This window comes from Salmo trutta, chromosome 20, assembly GCF_901001165.1.
Source record: "Salmo trutta chromosome 20, fSalTru1.1, whole genome shotgun sequence".
NCBI lineage: Eukaryota > Metazoa > Chordata > Actinopteri > Salmoniformes > Salmonidae > Salmo > Salmo trutta.
In genome coordinates this window covers 44,837,612-44,853,258 of record NC_042976.1, presented here as the reverse complement: position 1 = coordinate 44,853,258, position 15,647 = coordinate 44,837,612, and the positions used below count along the sequence as shown (strand labels likewise).

The 15,647-nt window shown below is 44.7% G+C and overlaps 1 long non-coding RNA gene across 1 annotated transcript; it reads left to right on the top strand.

Annotated features, from left to right (window-relative positions):
- LOC115156165 (uncharacterized) lies at window positions 1-1,512 on the top strand. The gene is made up of 2 exons (XR_003868194.1): window positions 1-153; window positions 1,204-1,512. It is a non-coding gene; the product is annotated as an uncharacterized LOC115156165 (long non-coding RNA).
- Window positions 1,513-15,647: the final 14,135 nt, after the last annotated feature.

Here is a 15,647-nt window from a genome sequence, read left to right as displayed (position 1 = left end):
AGACTGATGTGTTCCTGTCCTGTCTTTTCATAATACTATTGCAGATCAACATAAAAGCCTTAAAGACAGCCGTGGTGTCGCTCTTCATTTCTTGGTTCTCCTGTGGTGCATAAGAAACCCGCTACACCTTTGTAGAAGAACGTGGTCGAGAAGGTCAGTGTGCAAAATCCAGATACGATAGATTGCTTTTTGTAGACGAGACAAAAAAGTCAAGACAGAAGAGAGTTTCCATGCAATTTGTTTATTTTATTTGTGGGATACATGAATTCTTCTGGACGATTTAGCATAGGAAGTTAGCTATCTAGCGAGCATTTGCCAGCTACCTAGCCAAGTCGTGTTAGATAGCTAGCTAACTGCAAAGCCATATATGGCTCTGGCTAACTGTAGATAGCTAGAAAACGTAGTTAGCTTGGTAGCAAACGTTAGCTGCCGTTTTTTGCTAGCTAACTAGCTAGCTAGCTGGGCTAACCTTTGTGTGAAGCTAGCCACAACAACGATCAGCAACAACAGTAGAATTTACTGTCCACCTTCATAATAAAAGTTCCTAATTGAAAGTGATGCAAATAGAGCAAACCCCGCATGTTAACGTTAGCTAGCTACGTGTGTAAACACACACTATGAGTAACATTAATTTATTTTCAATGTAACTAAACACTAGCTAACTTATTAGTGTTAGCACAGATAGAACAATGGCCCAGATGTTTCACCGGAAGTATAAATGTGAAGCATCCGGTTGTCAGTTCTGACTATTTTCTCATTGATGAAACACTTGATCTCAATTTTGTTTTCTGTTCCCAAAACTAGAATATTTTACAAACGGAGTGTACTCCCTTTGCAAAAGTTGTTAAAAATAACGATGCAATAGTGAATTGAGTTATTGCACACGCACACTTCACAGACTAGGCATTCCCCAATGGAAAATTGCAAATACATGCTAAAATGTGCCAATAGGATCTTGCTAGCTCCACTTCCTTGTTCTGCCCACTCGATTCACTAGGTTCCCATTGGAAACAACAGAGTGTGGTTTGTCTTGGGTTAGGTATACAAATCTAGCTAGCTAGATGAACACAAGAACTAGCTAGGTAGGTAGCTAGGCCTAGCAAGCTATAGGCCTAAACTATAGAAAGCATGATGATGATAACTAGTATAGGGTAACATAGTGTCTAATGCTACATTTTCAGACATTCTTCTTTTCTACGACAGATTTCCACAAAGTCTCAGACTCCAGGATGGGAAAATGCTTACAAGAAAGAAACATATGAAGACAGAGACAGAATTGTTGATTTCCGTTGTTACTTGTATCATTAAAAAGGGGAGAAAAAGACTCCAGTTTTTCTAAATGAGCTATCTATAGGCTACAGATTTGAGTCACCACAAGAAAAGTTATTTTATGTTATATCTTTAATCTAATTAATCAAATTGTTAATCTAACAATAAAAAAATAGTATTATTTTGAAAGAAATGTAAGGTACTTTTACACGTTGCAATAAAGGTGACTAAAGTTGAAGCTAATATATTGTTTGCAGGTATTTTCAATTGGTAATGAAGTGAAATCAAATGTATTTCTAAAGCCTTTTTTTACAACAGCAGATGTTTTACATCATACAGAGACCCAGCCTAAAACCCCAAACAGCAAGCAATGCAAATGTAGAAGCACGGTGGCTAGGAAAAACTCCCTAGAAAGGCAGGAACATAAGAAGAAACCTAGAGAGGAACCAGGCTCTGAGGGGTGGCCAGTCCTCTTTTAGCTGTGCCGGGTGGAGATTATAAGAGTACATGTCCATTAAGGCCAGATCATTCTTCAAGATGTTCAAATGTTCATAGATGACCAGCAGGGTCAAATATTAATCACAGTGGTTGTATAGGGTGCAGCAGGTCAGCACCTCAGGAATAAATGTCAGTTGTCTTTTCATAGCCAAGCATTCAGAGGTCGAGACAGCATGAGATAGAGAGAGGGTAGAAAATAACAGGTCTGGGTTCCATAGCCACAGGCAAAACAGAAAAAAAACAGTATCAGCAGCACGACTAGGTGGACTAGGGACAGCCAGGAGTCATCAGGCCAGATAGTCCTGAGGCATGGTCCTAGAGCTCAAGTCCTCAGAGAGAGAGAGAGAGAGGAGAATGAAAGGGATCATACACACAAGACACCAGATAAGACAGGAGAATTTCACCAGATAGGACAGACTGACCCTTGCCCCCCGACACATAGACTATTGCAGCATAGATACTGTAGGCTGAGAGAGGGGGGGCCACCCAGGCAGGATATAACCCCACCCACTTTGCCAAAGCACAGCCCCCACACCACTTGAGGGATATCAACAGACCACCAACTTACTACTCTGAGACAAGGCTGAGTATAGCCCACGAAGATCTTCTCCACCGCATGAGCCCGAGGGGGCGCAAGACAGGACAGGAAGATCATGTCAGTGATTCAACTAACTCAAGTCGAGTATAGCGGAAAAAGGCTGGCACAACGTGACGCACCCCTCCTTGGGACAGTATGGAAGAGCACTAGTAAGCCAGTGACTTAGCCCCCGTAATAAGTTCAGAGGCAGAGAATCCCAGTGGAGAGAGGGGAGCTGGCCTGGCAGAGACTGTAAAGACGGTTCGTCACTCCAGGGCCTTGCTGTTCAGCTTCGCACCCCTGTGCCAGACTACAGTCAATCATAGGACCTACTGAAGAGATGAGTCTTCAGTAAAGTCTTAAAGGTCGAGACCGAGTCTGCGTCTCTCACATGGATAGGCAGACCATTCCATAAAATTGTAGCTCTAAAGGAGAAAGCCTTGCCTCCAGTCGTTTGCTTAGAAATTCTAGGGACAATAAGGAGGCCTTCGTCTTTAGACCATAGCGTACGTTTAGGTATGTATGGCAGGACCAAATGCTTTGTAGGCTAGCAGTAAAACCTTGAAATTAGCCCTGGAAGCCAGTGTAGAGAGGCTAGCACTGGAGTAATATGATCAAATGCTTTGGTTCTAGTCAAGATTTATTACAAACTGAAATGTATTTAGTGCTTTATATGGGTAACCAGAGAGTAGAGCATTGCAATTGTCCAACCTTGATGGGACTAAAGCATGGATTAGCTTTTCTGCATCATTGTTGGACAACAAGATTCAGAAATGTGCAATGTTATGAAGATGGGAAAAAGCTGCCCTTGAAATATTCTTGATATGTTTGTCAAAATAAGGATAAGAGGTCCAGAGGAAAACTAGTCCAGTCACTCGGTAGCCAGCTATCATTAGTTCAAATAAGGCAAAATCATGTACTAATATGGGGCCTCCTGAGTAGCGCAGCGGTCTAATGCCTCATGTCCACCAGATGCATCAAAGTCTTTGCGTTCCGGCGGAAGTCATTTATTTTCAATGACACAGTCCGCAATGCTACGTTAAGGGTGCTGCACTAGCCTGTGTTCAATATCTTTAACTTGTGTGTTGCTTTACAGTGCGGTGGTACAAAAGGAAGTATACACATAGACTCCAACTAACTAGCTTTCAGCGGGTTGAAAAGCGAAGCACACAAAATGCAGGGACATCCGGCAAAGCAAAACACATATGCATCTTGTAGACATCTGGCACAAGGCTCTGCGATGCTGAGGCGCCACTACAGCCTGGGGTTCGATCCCAGGCGGCGCACAATTGGCCCAGCGCTGTTTGAGTTATGGGGAGGTTTGGCTGGGGGGGTTTCCTTGGTGTTTCCTCCTACACATTGGTGCGGCTGGCTTCCGGGTTAAGGGAGCAGTGTGTTAAGAAGCAGCGTGGCTTGGCAGGTCATGTTTCAGAGGACACATGTCTCGACCTTCGCCTCTCCTGAGCCCGTTGGGGAGTTGCAGCAATGAGAAAGATCGTAACTACCAATTGGGTATCACAAAAATGGGGAGAAAAATTGGGGTAAAATTACCCCCAAAAAATGATGTACTAATATGAAATATTATAAACTGGGTGGTTTGAGCTCTGAATGCTGATTGGCTGAAGCCGTGGTATATCAGACCATATACCACCGGTATGACAAAACACACTTCTCCCATTGACTTGCCAAAGTATTGCGATGTTGCGCCTCTGGGTTTGAAAACTGTTAAGGCTAAAGCAACTAAATGTAGATGAAAGTCAAGGTTAGAGGTTTTAATTTAATGAATTAACCTTTATTTAACTAAGCAAGTCAGTTAAGAACAAATTCTTCTTTACACTGACGGCCTACCGCGGCCAAACCCTCCCCTAACCCGGACGACGCTGGGCCAATTGTCGCCACCTTATGGGACTCTCAATCACGGCCGGTTGTGATAAAACCTGGTATCGAACCAGGGTCTGTAGTAACGCCTCTAGCCCTGCAATGCAGTGCCTTAGACCGCTGCACCACTCAGGAGAACTAAAGGTAACAATAGAAGATAAGCATGCAGAGGCCAGAGATTGCCAGACTTGTAAATTAGCTAAGGGACAGATCAAAATTTGCTTTAGGGAGGGGTGTGTGTTTTTTTATTGGGCACAGGGGAGGGTAGAGTGTTTTTTCCCTGGTTTAAATTCACTCTTTTGCTCGGATTTTCCCTATAAACAATGGCCTTGAATTAGTTTTGATATTACCTTAATAAAGTTTAGAAATGTTTGTGATGGTTTGGTATGGTGTGGCTAATATTAAGCTTTATCGGCTGGCTTCCGGGTTAACTTCAGGTGAGGAAGTCTGTTCCAGGCCTACCAGAGTTACTCCTTTACTGTAACAATATAATGCTTATCTTTATAAAAAATATTCTGATAGAAAATGTACAAATTAGCCTCCTTCTCTATGTCTATATTTGTATAGCAGACGCAGTAGCCATCTGACATAAAGAATTGCATTTGGCATATCTCTCGCTCTGTCTCTCTGGGTTTAGGCCTAAGCTTCTCTTCCTTTATATAGGTTTGTGGCGAATTTAGATATAGGCGACATGGGCAGCCGCCCTGGGCGGCATCTTGTCGGGGGTGGCACGGGGCGCCCGCACAGAAAAAATCTGAATGGTGACATTTGCGCAATCGGTTTTCTATCGCTCATTTGCATATCACGTCAATGATATCATGTCACCGTGTGGGACTGTGGATCAATTAACCTTGTCGGAGTGGGCGCCCTGATTCTAGATTGTGAGCTAGACAGAAGTACGAGATGGGGAGGGGGCAGGGGTAGGTTGACTTCAGCTCACTGGAAGCCCGAGGTAGGGGGAGCGGGGGAGTCTATCAAATAGCACACCTCTAATTTTGTACAGTACTAATGCAATTAGTAAAATCAGTCACACTACGAAATGCTTCCAAATAAACCACAATTCATTCATAATACTGTGAATATATAGTTTCACAGACCTATCATATAAATATTTTCTGGTTTGTGCGAAATCGTTAAGAACAATATAGGGTGGGTTCGCCCAGGGAGCCATACAAGCTACAACCGCCACTGATATATATATACTGCTCAAAAAAATAAAGGGAACACTTAAACAACACAATGTAACTCCAAGTCAATCACACTTCTGTGAAATCAAACTGTCCACTTAGGAAGCAACACTGATTGACAATAAATGTCACATGCTGTTGTGCAAATGGAATAGACAACAGGTGGAAATTATAGGCAATTAGCAAGACACCCCCAATAAAGGAGTGGTTCTGCAGGTGGGGACCACAGACCACTTCTCAGTTCCTATGCTTCCTGGCTGATGTTTAGGTCACTTTTGAATGCTTGCGGTGCTTTCACTCTAGTGGTAGCATGAGACAGAGTCTACAACCCACACAAGTGGCTCAGGTAGTGCAGCTCATCCAGGATGGCACATCAATGCGAGCTGTGGCAAGAAGGTTTGCTGTGTCTGTCAGCATAGTGTCCAGAGCATGGAGGCGCTACCAGGAGACAGGCCAGTACATCCGGAGACGTGGAGGAGGCCGTAGGAGGGCAACAACCCAGCAGCAGGACCGCTACCTCCGCCTTTGTGCAAGGAGGAGCACTGCCAGAGCCCTGCAAAATGACCTCCAGCAGGCCACAAATGTGCATGTGTCTGCTCAAACGGTCAGAAACAGACTCCATGAGGGTGGTATGAGGGCCCGACGTCCCCAGGTGGGGGTTGTGCTTACAGCCCAACACCGTGCAGGACGTTTGGCATTTGCCAGAGAAAACCAAGATTGGCAAATTCGCCACTGGCGCCCTATGCTCTTCACAGATGAAAGCAAGTTCACGCTGAGCACATGTGACAGACGTGACAGTCTGGAGACGCCGTGGAGAATGTTCTGCTGCCTGCAACATCCTCCAGCATGACCGGTTTGGCGGTGGGTCAGTCATGGTGTGGGGTGGCATTTCTTTGGGGGGCCGCACAGCCCTCCATGTGCTCGCCAGAGGTAGCCTGACTGCCATTAGGTACCGAGATGAGATCCTCAGACCCCTTGTGAGACCATATGCTGGTGCGGTTGGCCCTGGGTTCCTCCTAATGCAAGACAATGCTAGACCTCATGTGGCAGGAGTGTGTCAGCAGTCCCTGCAAGAGGAAGGCATTGATGCTATGGACTGGCCCGCCCGTTCCCTAGACCTGAATCCAATTGAGCACATCTGGGACATCATGTTTCGCTCCATCCACCAACGCCACGTTGCACCACAGACTGTCCAGGAGTTGGCGGATGCTTTAGTCCAGGTTTGGGAGGAGATCCCTCAGGAGATCATCCGCCACCTCATCGGGAGCATGCCCAGGCGTTGTAGGGAGGTCATACAGGCACGTGGAGGCCACACACACTACTGAGCCTCATTTTGACTTGTTTTAAGGACATTACATCAAAGTTGGATCAGCCTGTAGCGTGGTTTTCCACTTTAATTTTGAGTGTGACTCCAAATCCAGACCTCCATGGGTTGATAAATTGGATTTCCATTGATTATTTTTGTGTGATTTTGTTGTCATGTAAAGAAAAACGTATTTAATAAGATTATTTCATTCATTCAGATCTAGGATGTGTTATTTTAGTGTTCCCTTTATTTTTTTGAGCAGTGTATATATTTTGAATTTTGCCTCATAAGTATTTACTAGAATTAATACATTTTTAGTGCTGGCAACAATTTTATGGCTAGACATTTTTTTGTCAATGGAATTTGTGTGAACTAGTAATTGGGCCAAAACGCAAGTCATCTCTTCATTAGTGTCATGACTGTCCTGTGAGGATCAGAATGGGTCAGATCAGACTGGCGGGGATGACAGTAACCAGGCCTCCCTCTCTCACCCACAGACGAGGTAGAGCAGCTGGATGGTCGACAGTTCACACCCTGTTGTAAATTACAGGAGAAGGAGACTTTCTTTCCCCCCTCTAGTATTTAACCCAATGAATGTTCTTTGTTAACAGGTTTTTCCCGCCGAAACTATAACACGGTCAAAAGTGGATACTGGAACAATAATTGTAACATAAGAATGTGGGGAATGGTCAGTGGGGAGCTTTCATTTTGGGACGCCATTAAAAACTGTGTTGATGAAATACTGTAACTTGGAAAGTATATCCACTTTTTTCTGTCAAGTTTCCATCCAATACGTTGTGCATTTGATATTAAAATTGTGAAAGTGTTTTTGTTAAGGTATGAATGTGATTGTGACTGTTAAGAGATAACTTCCAATCATATCCTTTGCACATTAAGTAGCCATGCCCCAAGTGAGGTCAGAAGAGCGTGTCAGCCTGATGGACCTGTCCTTTTCGACCAGAGTGCTTAAAAGGACTTGCTAAGAATGAACATTTTAGACCAAAAACGACGGGGAGTTGCAGCCCACGTCTAAAGTGGTTTAAATGCTGAATCTCAGAAACCAGGAAAGGTGAGACAGTAGGTACATATTTGAAATGGTTGGAACTTTGAACCTCAACACGAGGTGAAGAAATAAACCCACCTTCCTTTAGATCAGAGAGACGGCGAGCTGCAGCTCATGTCCATCGTGGTCCGAATCCTGAATATTCAACACGAGGTGTAGGCGAGAAGCTCACCTCCCAGACAATCACTGAGACAGTTGTTGTGAGTCAGATAGAGGAAAGCGAATCTAAGAGGGACCATCCTACTACGCTTCAAACCATCCCATCCTACTACGAGTCTCAAATCCCCATATTCTCCGACTATCATCATTAATGTGAACTGTCGACGTGGCTGGCTAGCTATCTTCCAGAGTGAAGAACAGTAGAAGACGAGAAATGGGAGACCCCTTTCGAACAATCAAAGCCATACAGCTTGCCGCTGAAAGGCCAACAACCATCCTAAGGAGGGCTGGTTCTGACCAAACAAAGGCACTCACACGTAAATACATTCATGATTTCTTATTCCAAATGGGCGGCGGTTCGTGTGCAAACTATATGATTAATGTGAGAATAGTTCTGAAATATATCGACGATGTGTTTTTCTCTCTCTCTCTCTCTCTCTCTCTCCCTCCATGTCGTTGTGCAAAAAGCCAACATATTGTAATAGTCCGTTAGGGACCTTTGTCTCATGTATTAAGTGTATATGTTATCCTTCTATTATTTAGTTAGCTAGTAAATAAATAATAAAACATTTTTGGACTACTGAATCATGAGTAAGGCTGGGTTTTTTGCAGATGCATGAGGTTATGACTGTTCAGTCATCAGATTAAAGTCATTAACATTATGTTTATGCATGCATAAACCGGTCGGTCTAATTAGCAACAGTCATCGAAATTGTTAAAAGGTTTTAAAAACAATTCCAATAAATGCAACAGTTGAACAATGGATGAAGATACTCTAAATGTTTAAAAATGTTATAATCCATCAGATATTGAATTAATTACAGCACATAAAACATTTTACTGGCACAAATAATGAACGTTCAGGGATTTTCAAAGTATGCGGCATCAGTTTCACAATGGAGCCTTCAACCGCAAGGGGGCGCTGCGAAACCACTCCGTTGTGGACGGTCCCCATTGAAATGAAAGACATCAGGGGCAACGCAACGGAATGCTCAGATGTAATGTGAATGTGGCATCAGCGTTCTTATTGATTCAAAGGAACGACAATATATTCCATTGAGCCCATTTCAGTCATTACCGGGGTGTGTTTGACAGGTCATTACAAACATTTCCGTGGTCGTAACGTTAACGGAAAAAACAGCAGGCAAGCAAGAGTATGAAAGAGTTGCAGGATTAAAATGAAAGCAAACAATCCTGCGAGACTTAAGTGACAAGTGGATTTTGCACCCTTCGGGTGGGCAGGGCATGAACGTTGCTAGTCTAATAGATATTCAGTGAGAAATAGACAGATGCCAATTTGAATGTTATGCTCTGACAGTGGATATCTTGCTTATACCAGCCTATTTTTAGTCTAAGAATATACTAAGCATGTAATACTTTTTTGTTTCAGCATTTACTCAAATCCTCTCCCCATAATGTCTATCTACACTGTGTAAGTACAACTATATTTTATTTAGTTGGGTTGTCAAGACAATATTGAGCAATTCAATGTTTCCTGTTGTGTATTTTTGTCTCTTTTATATTCATAATGGAATTTTCAGCAACTTTTCCATGAGAGTGCATTGGGCGGTCATTACTTTTAAGGTAGCAAAGCCTGATAGGAATAACAGACTCTCCAGTTTAGACAGTGATGTCACCTGCCAGCAGGGGTGCTTTGGCTACTGTATGGAGAAATAAACGTCATGGCACGTGGCAGCCCACATATATTATATCTTACTACTTGTGTGTGAGGGCGTGTGCTTGCACGTGTCCATAGGCCTGTGTGCGTGTGTGTGTGTGTGCGTGCGTGTGTGTAGCCATGTACATATTGAGCAGTGCAAGACCAATGTTAAGTCTGTGAGACATGAACGTGTTCTATATTATGCTCATACTAGATAAGAAGTGATCCTCCACAGGGGTCTCATACATGATAAATGAGGTGCAGGGGTAAAAAAAAGAAGGACTTTATGAGAGTGCTAAAAGGTATAGGGCAGCTTGTATAAAAGCTTAGGGGAAGATTAAACATGGCTGTATACTCGACGTTACGACAATTCTTACCCTACAACAACCATGGCCGATTATAGTACACATAAAGTATGAAATAAAATCTCATTTGTGAGCATCTACATTGGACATATTCATAAATAAGTGAATAGTTTGTGATTCCAGGATATCTATAGACTATAATCTATAGCAGAGGAGGCTGGTAGGAGGGGCTATAGGAGGACGGGCTCATTGTAATAGGGGGAACGGAATAGTACCGAACACATCAAGAACATAGAAACAACATGTTTGACTCTGTTCCATTACATTTACATTTACGTCATTTAGCAGACGCTCTTATCCAGAGCGACTTACAAATTGGTGCATTCACCTTATGATATCCAGTGGAACAACCACTTGTCACGACTTCCGCCGAAGTCGGCCCCTCTCCTTGTTCGGGCGGCGTTCGGCGGTCGACGTCACCGGCTTACTAGTTACCACCGATCTATGTTTCCCTGTTCGTTTGCTTTTGTCTTAATTATACACACCTGTTTATGATTCCCTGATTATGTTTATTATTTAACCCTCTGGCTTCCCTGTTTGTCTTGTCCGTGATTGTTTCCTGTTTTGTGGTTGTTGGAGGTGTTTCTCCCATCCCTGTATTTTTGCTGTGGAAGAAGTTTTATTATGGTTTTGAGTAAACACGTTTTGTTTGCACTCATCCCTGTGTCCTGCGCCTGACTCCGATACTTCTCCTAACGACAGCATTACACCACTTTACAATAGTACATCTATATCTTTTATTTTATTTTGGGGGGGGGGTTGGGGGGGCGGGGTGGGTTAGAAGGATTACTTTATCCTATCCCAGGTATTCCTTAAAGAGGTGGGGTTTCAGGTGTCTCCGGAAGGTGGTGATTGACTCCGCTGTCCTGGCGTCGTGAGGGAACTTGTTCCACCATTGGGGTGCCAGAGCAGCGAACAGTTTTGACTGGGCTGAGCGGGAACTGTGCTTCCGCAGAGGTAGGGGGGCCAGCAGGCCAGAGGTGGATGAACGCAGTGCCCTTGTTTGGGTGTAGGGACTGATCAGAGCCTGAAGGTACGGGAGTGCCGTTCCCCTCACAGCTCCGTAGGCAAGCACCATGGTCTTGTAGCAGATGCGAGCTTCAACTGGAAGCCAGTGGAGTGTGCGGAGGAGCGGGGTGACGTGAGAGAACTTGGGAAGGTTGAACACCAGACGGGCTGCGGCGTTCTGGATGAGTTGTAGGGGTTTAATGGCACAAGCAGGGAGCCCAGCCAACAGCGAGTTGCAGTAATCCAGACGGGAGATGACAAGTGCCTGGATTAGGACCTGCGCCGCTTCCTGTGTAAGGCAGGGTCGTACTCTGCGAATGTTGTAGAGCATGAACCTACAGGATCGGGTCACCGCCTTGATGTTAGCGAAGAACGACAGGGTGTTGTCCAGGGTCACGCCAAGGCTCTTAGCACTCTGGGAGGAGGACACAATGGAGTTGTCAACCGTGATGGCGAGATCATGGAACGGGCAGTCCTTCCCCGGGAGGAAGAGCAGCTCCGTCTTGCCGAGGTTCAGCTTGAGGTGGTGATTCATCATCCACACTGATATGTCTGCCAGACATGCAGAGATGCGATTCACCACCTGGTTATCAGAAGGGGGAAAAGAGAAGATTAATTGTGTGTCGTCTGCGTAGCAATGATAGGAGAGACCATGTGAGGATATGACAGAGCCAAGTGACTTGGTGTATAGCGAGAATAGGAGAGGGCCTAGAACTGAGCCCCGGGGGACACCAGTGGTGAGAGCTCGTGGTGCGGAGACAGATTCTCGCCACGCCACCTGGTAGGAGCGACCTGTCAGGTAGGACGCAATCCAAGAGTGAGCCGCGCCGGAGATGCCCAACTCGGAGAGGGTGGAGAGAAGGATCTGATGGTTTTTCTAGAAAGATGAGAGCAGAGGAGAAAGAGTTAGCTTTAGCAGTGCAGAGAGCCTCCGTGACACAGAGAAGAGCAGTCTCAGTTGAATGAACAGTCTTGAAACCTGACTGATTTGGATCAAGAAGGTAATTCTGAGAGAGATAGCAAGAGAGCTGACCAAGGACGGCACGCTCAAGAGTTTTGGAGAGAAAAGAAAGAAGGGATACTGGTCTGTAGTTGTTGACATCGGAGGGATCGAGTGTAGGTTTTTTGAGAAGGGGTGCAACTCTCGCTCTCTTGAAGATGGAAGGGATGTAGCCAGCGGTCAAGGATGAGTTGATGAGCGAGGTGAGGTAAGGGAGAAGGTCTCCGGAAATGGTCTGGAGAAGAGAGGAGGGGATAGGGTCAAGCTGGCAGGTTGTTGGGCGGCCGGCCGTCACAAGTCGCAAGATTTCATCTGGAGAAAGAGGTCAAAGCATAGGGTAGGGCAATGGGAGCAGGACCAGCGGTGTCGTTTGACTTAACAAATGAGGATCGGATGTCGTCAACCTTCTTTTCAAAATGGTTGACGAAGTCATCCGCAGAGAGGGAGGAGGGGGGGGAGGATTCAGGAGGGAGGAGAAGGTGGCAAAGAGCTTCCTAGGGTTAGAGGCAGATGCTTGGAATTTAGAGTGGTAGAAAGTGGCTTTAGCAGCAGAAACAGAGAAAGAAAATGTAGAGAGGAGGGAGTGAAAAGATGCCAGGTCCACAGGGAGGCTAGTTTTCCTCCTCGGCTGCCCGGAACCCTGTTCTGTGAGCTCGCAATGAGTCGTCAAGCCACGGAGCAGGAGGGGAGGACCGAGCCGGCCAGGAGGATAGGGGACATAGAGAGTCAAAGGATGCAGAAAGGGAGGAGAGGAGGGTTGAGGAGGCAGAATCAGGAGATTGGTTGGAGAAGGATTGAGCAGAGGGAAGAGATGATAGGATGGAAGAGGAGAGAGTGGCGGGAGAGAGAGAGCGAAGGTTGCGACGACGCAATACCATCTGAGTAGGGGCAGAGTGAGTAGTGTTGGAGGAGAGCAAGAGGGAAAAGGATACAAGGTAGTGGTCGGAGACTTGGAGGGGAGTTGCAGTGAGATTAGTAAAAGAACAGCATCTAGTAAAGATGAGGTCAAGCGTATTGCCTGCCTTGTGAGTAGGGGGGGACGGTGAGAGGGTGAAGTTAAAAGAGGAGAGGAGGGGAAAGAAGGAGGCAGAGAGAAATGAGTCAAAGGTAGACGTAGGGAGGTTAAAGTCACCCAGAACTGTGAGGGATGAGCCATCCTCAGGAAAGGAACTTATCAAGGTGTCAAGTTCATTGATGAACTCTCCAAGGGAACCTGGAGGGCGATAAATGATAAGGATGTTAAGCTTGAATGGGCTAGTGACTGTGACAGCATGGAATTCAAAGGAGGAGATAGACTGATGGGTCAGGGGAGAAAGAGAGAATGTCCACTTGGGAGAGATGAGGATTCCAGTGCCACCACCCCGCTGACCAGATGCTCTCGGTGTATGCGAGAACACGTGGTCAGACGAGGACAGAGCAGTAGGAGTAGCAGTGTTTTCTGTGGTAATCCATGTTTCCGTCAGCGCCAAGAAGTCAAGGAACTGGAGGGTAGCATAGGCTGAGATGAGCTCTGCCTTGTTGGCCGCAGACCGGCAGTTCCAGAGGCTGCCGGAGACCTGGAACTCCACGTGGGTCGTGCGCGCTGGGACCACCATGTTAGAGCGGCAGCAGTCACGCGGTGTGAAGCGCGTTCCAGCCATTACAATGAGCCCATCCTCCCATAACTCCTCCCACCAGCCGCCTCTGGTATATAGTCTATTATACTGTCGTCTATAGTCTCCATGACAACTGCTTTGTAAATCATGTTCATGGGCTACTATCTGTTCATGGGCTACTACTAATAATACATTATATAGCACTTTTCAAGGACCCAAAGTTGCTTTACAATTATAGGAATTTAAAAATATATATGTAAATGCTTATATATGCACTGATATGCTTAGAAAATAATATAGTTTTACGCCACCAAGGCGTATGATCCCCTCTTTTGTCTGCAGATAAAAGTATTATTAATATTGCTAAGCAAAGTAAGAACTACTTTGAGTGTGGTCGTACTGTGCTTTTTTATTTTTACATTGCCCAGTAGACCTAAGCATTAGGGCTGTGACAATACCAGTGTGGTGATATTTCTTCCATGGCAAAAACGAAAACACAAAGCAGACCAAACTCTTTGGTCCTTTAAAAAAACAGCTGTATGTAACATATTGTGTGCTATAGCTTGGGGGAAAAATGCATGTGACTCTGGATGACAACATAATGATGTTTGTTTCCAACATTAGGGGTGTTTTCCTAAAGCTAACTCTGCTTAAGACTGGTACCCGGACTAATGACAGGAGTGGCAATGAGTGGAATGTTAACTAAAAAGACTGGTTCCAAGACTAACCAAAATGTTACATCCCCTCTGATGTTTGTGTGTGTCCATTTCTCCCCATTAGACTTTGAGACATAGGGCTGAATTCAATTCGTATCGTGGAAGTATCGCGTAAGATCCGCATTAAAATGTAAAGGTAATTTCCAATTGAGCTGACATATGCAGCGTTTACCGTGAATGCAGTCTTCGCAAATGCGTGAACATTGCCATTAAATTGCAATCGCGCTATAACGCAGATTGTCTGCGATACTTCTGCAATCCTTGGATCCAACAGATTGACATTCCTACATTATGGCCTGGATTCAGAGTTTAAACCCATTAAACGTTGAGCAAGACCGAGACACATAGAGACACACAGATAGATAGAGTCCATTGATTTGACACAACATTTAGTGTTATGCACTCTCTGAAGTCTCCAACTCTTAATGGGCAAAGTAATATTTTATTTATTTTTACACACAGGAGTCTCATTATTTTTGTGAGCGTATGCTCTAGTCTTTCTTGAAATGATCTTTTACTGATGCCGATTTCACACAAGTGCTTCATTCAGGCAAATGAGAAAGGACAAGTCCCTCACTGCTAAATACAGAACATAGCTATGTTGTTAGTGACATAGCATTGAATAGGACACAGTGACATCACATTTGCCAATATTGCAATCTATATTTGCAGATGCTAATTAAATCAGGGGGAAAATGAAATGTTCGTAAGTGAAGTTTATCTGATGTATCTTATTTTAACAATCTTGGACATGAGAATATGAAATGTGCGTACTGTACTACATGTATCCATTTCCTCATAAAAAGATCAAACTCTCCCTGGACAGACTCCTCTCATCACCAATGGAAAAAAATAGGTGGATCGGCATTCATTTCATGGTGACTAAATTAACGTTCAGTATACTTGGAATGCATTTCTCTGCAAAAGTGAGTAAACTCCTGAGCAAAATTAACCTGTTTAGGCTAGGGGGCAGTATTTTCACGGCCGGATAAAAAACGTACCCGATTTAATCTGGTTATTACTCCTGCCCAGAAACTAGAATATGCATATAATTTTATTTGGATAGAAAACACCCTAAAGTTTCTAAAACTGTATGAATGGTGTCTGTGAGTATAACATAACTCATATGGCAGGCCAAAACCTGAGAAGATTCTATATGGGAAGTGCCCTGTCTGACCATTTCTTGTCCTTCTATAGCCTCTTTATTGAAAATAGAGGATTACTGCTGTAACGTGACATTTTCTAAGGCTCCCATAGGCTCTCAGAAGGAGCCAGAACGGGGAATGATGACTCTGCAGTCCCTGGGCGAAAAACAGTAGGGCTTTTGGAAAGTGGTCATTCTGAGAACAATGACACGGGTGCGCGC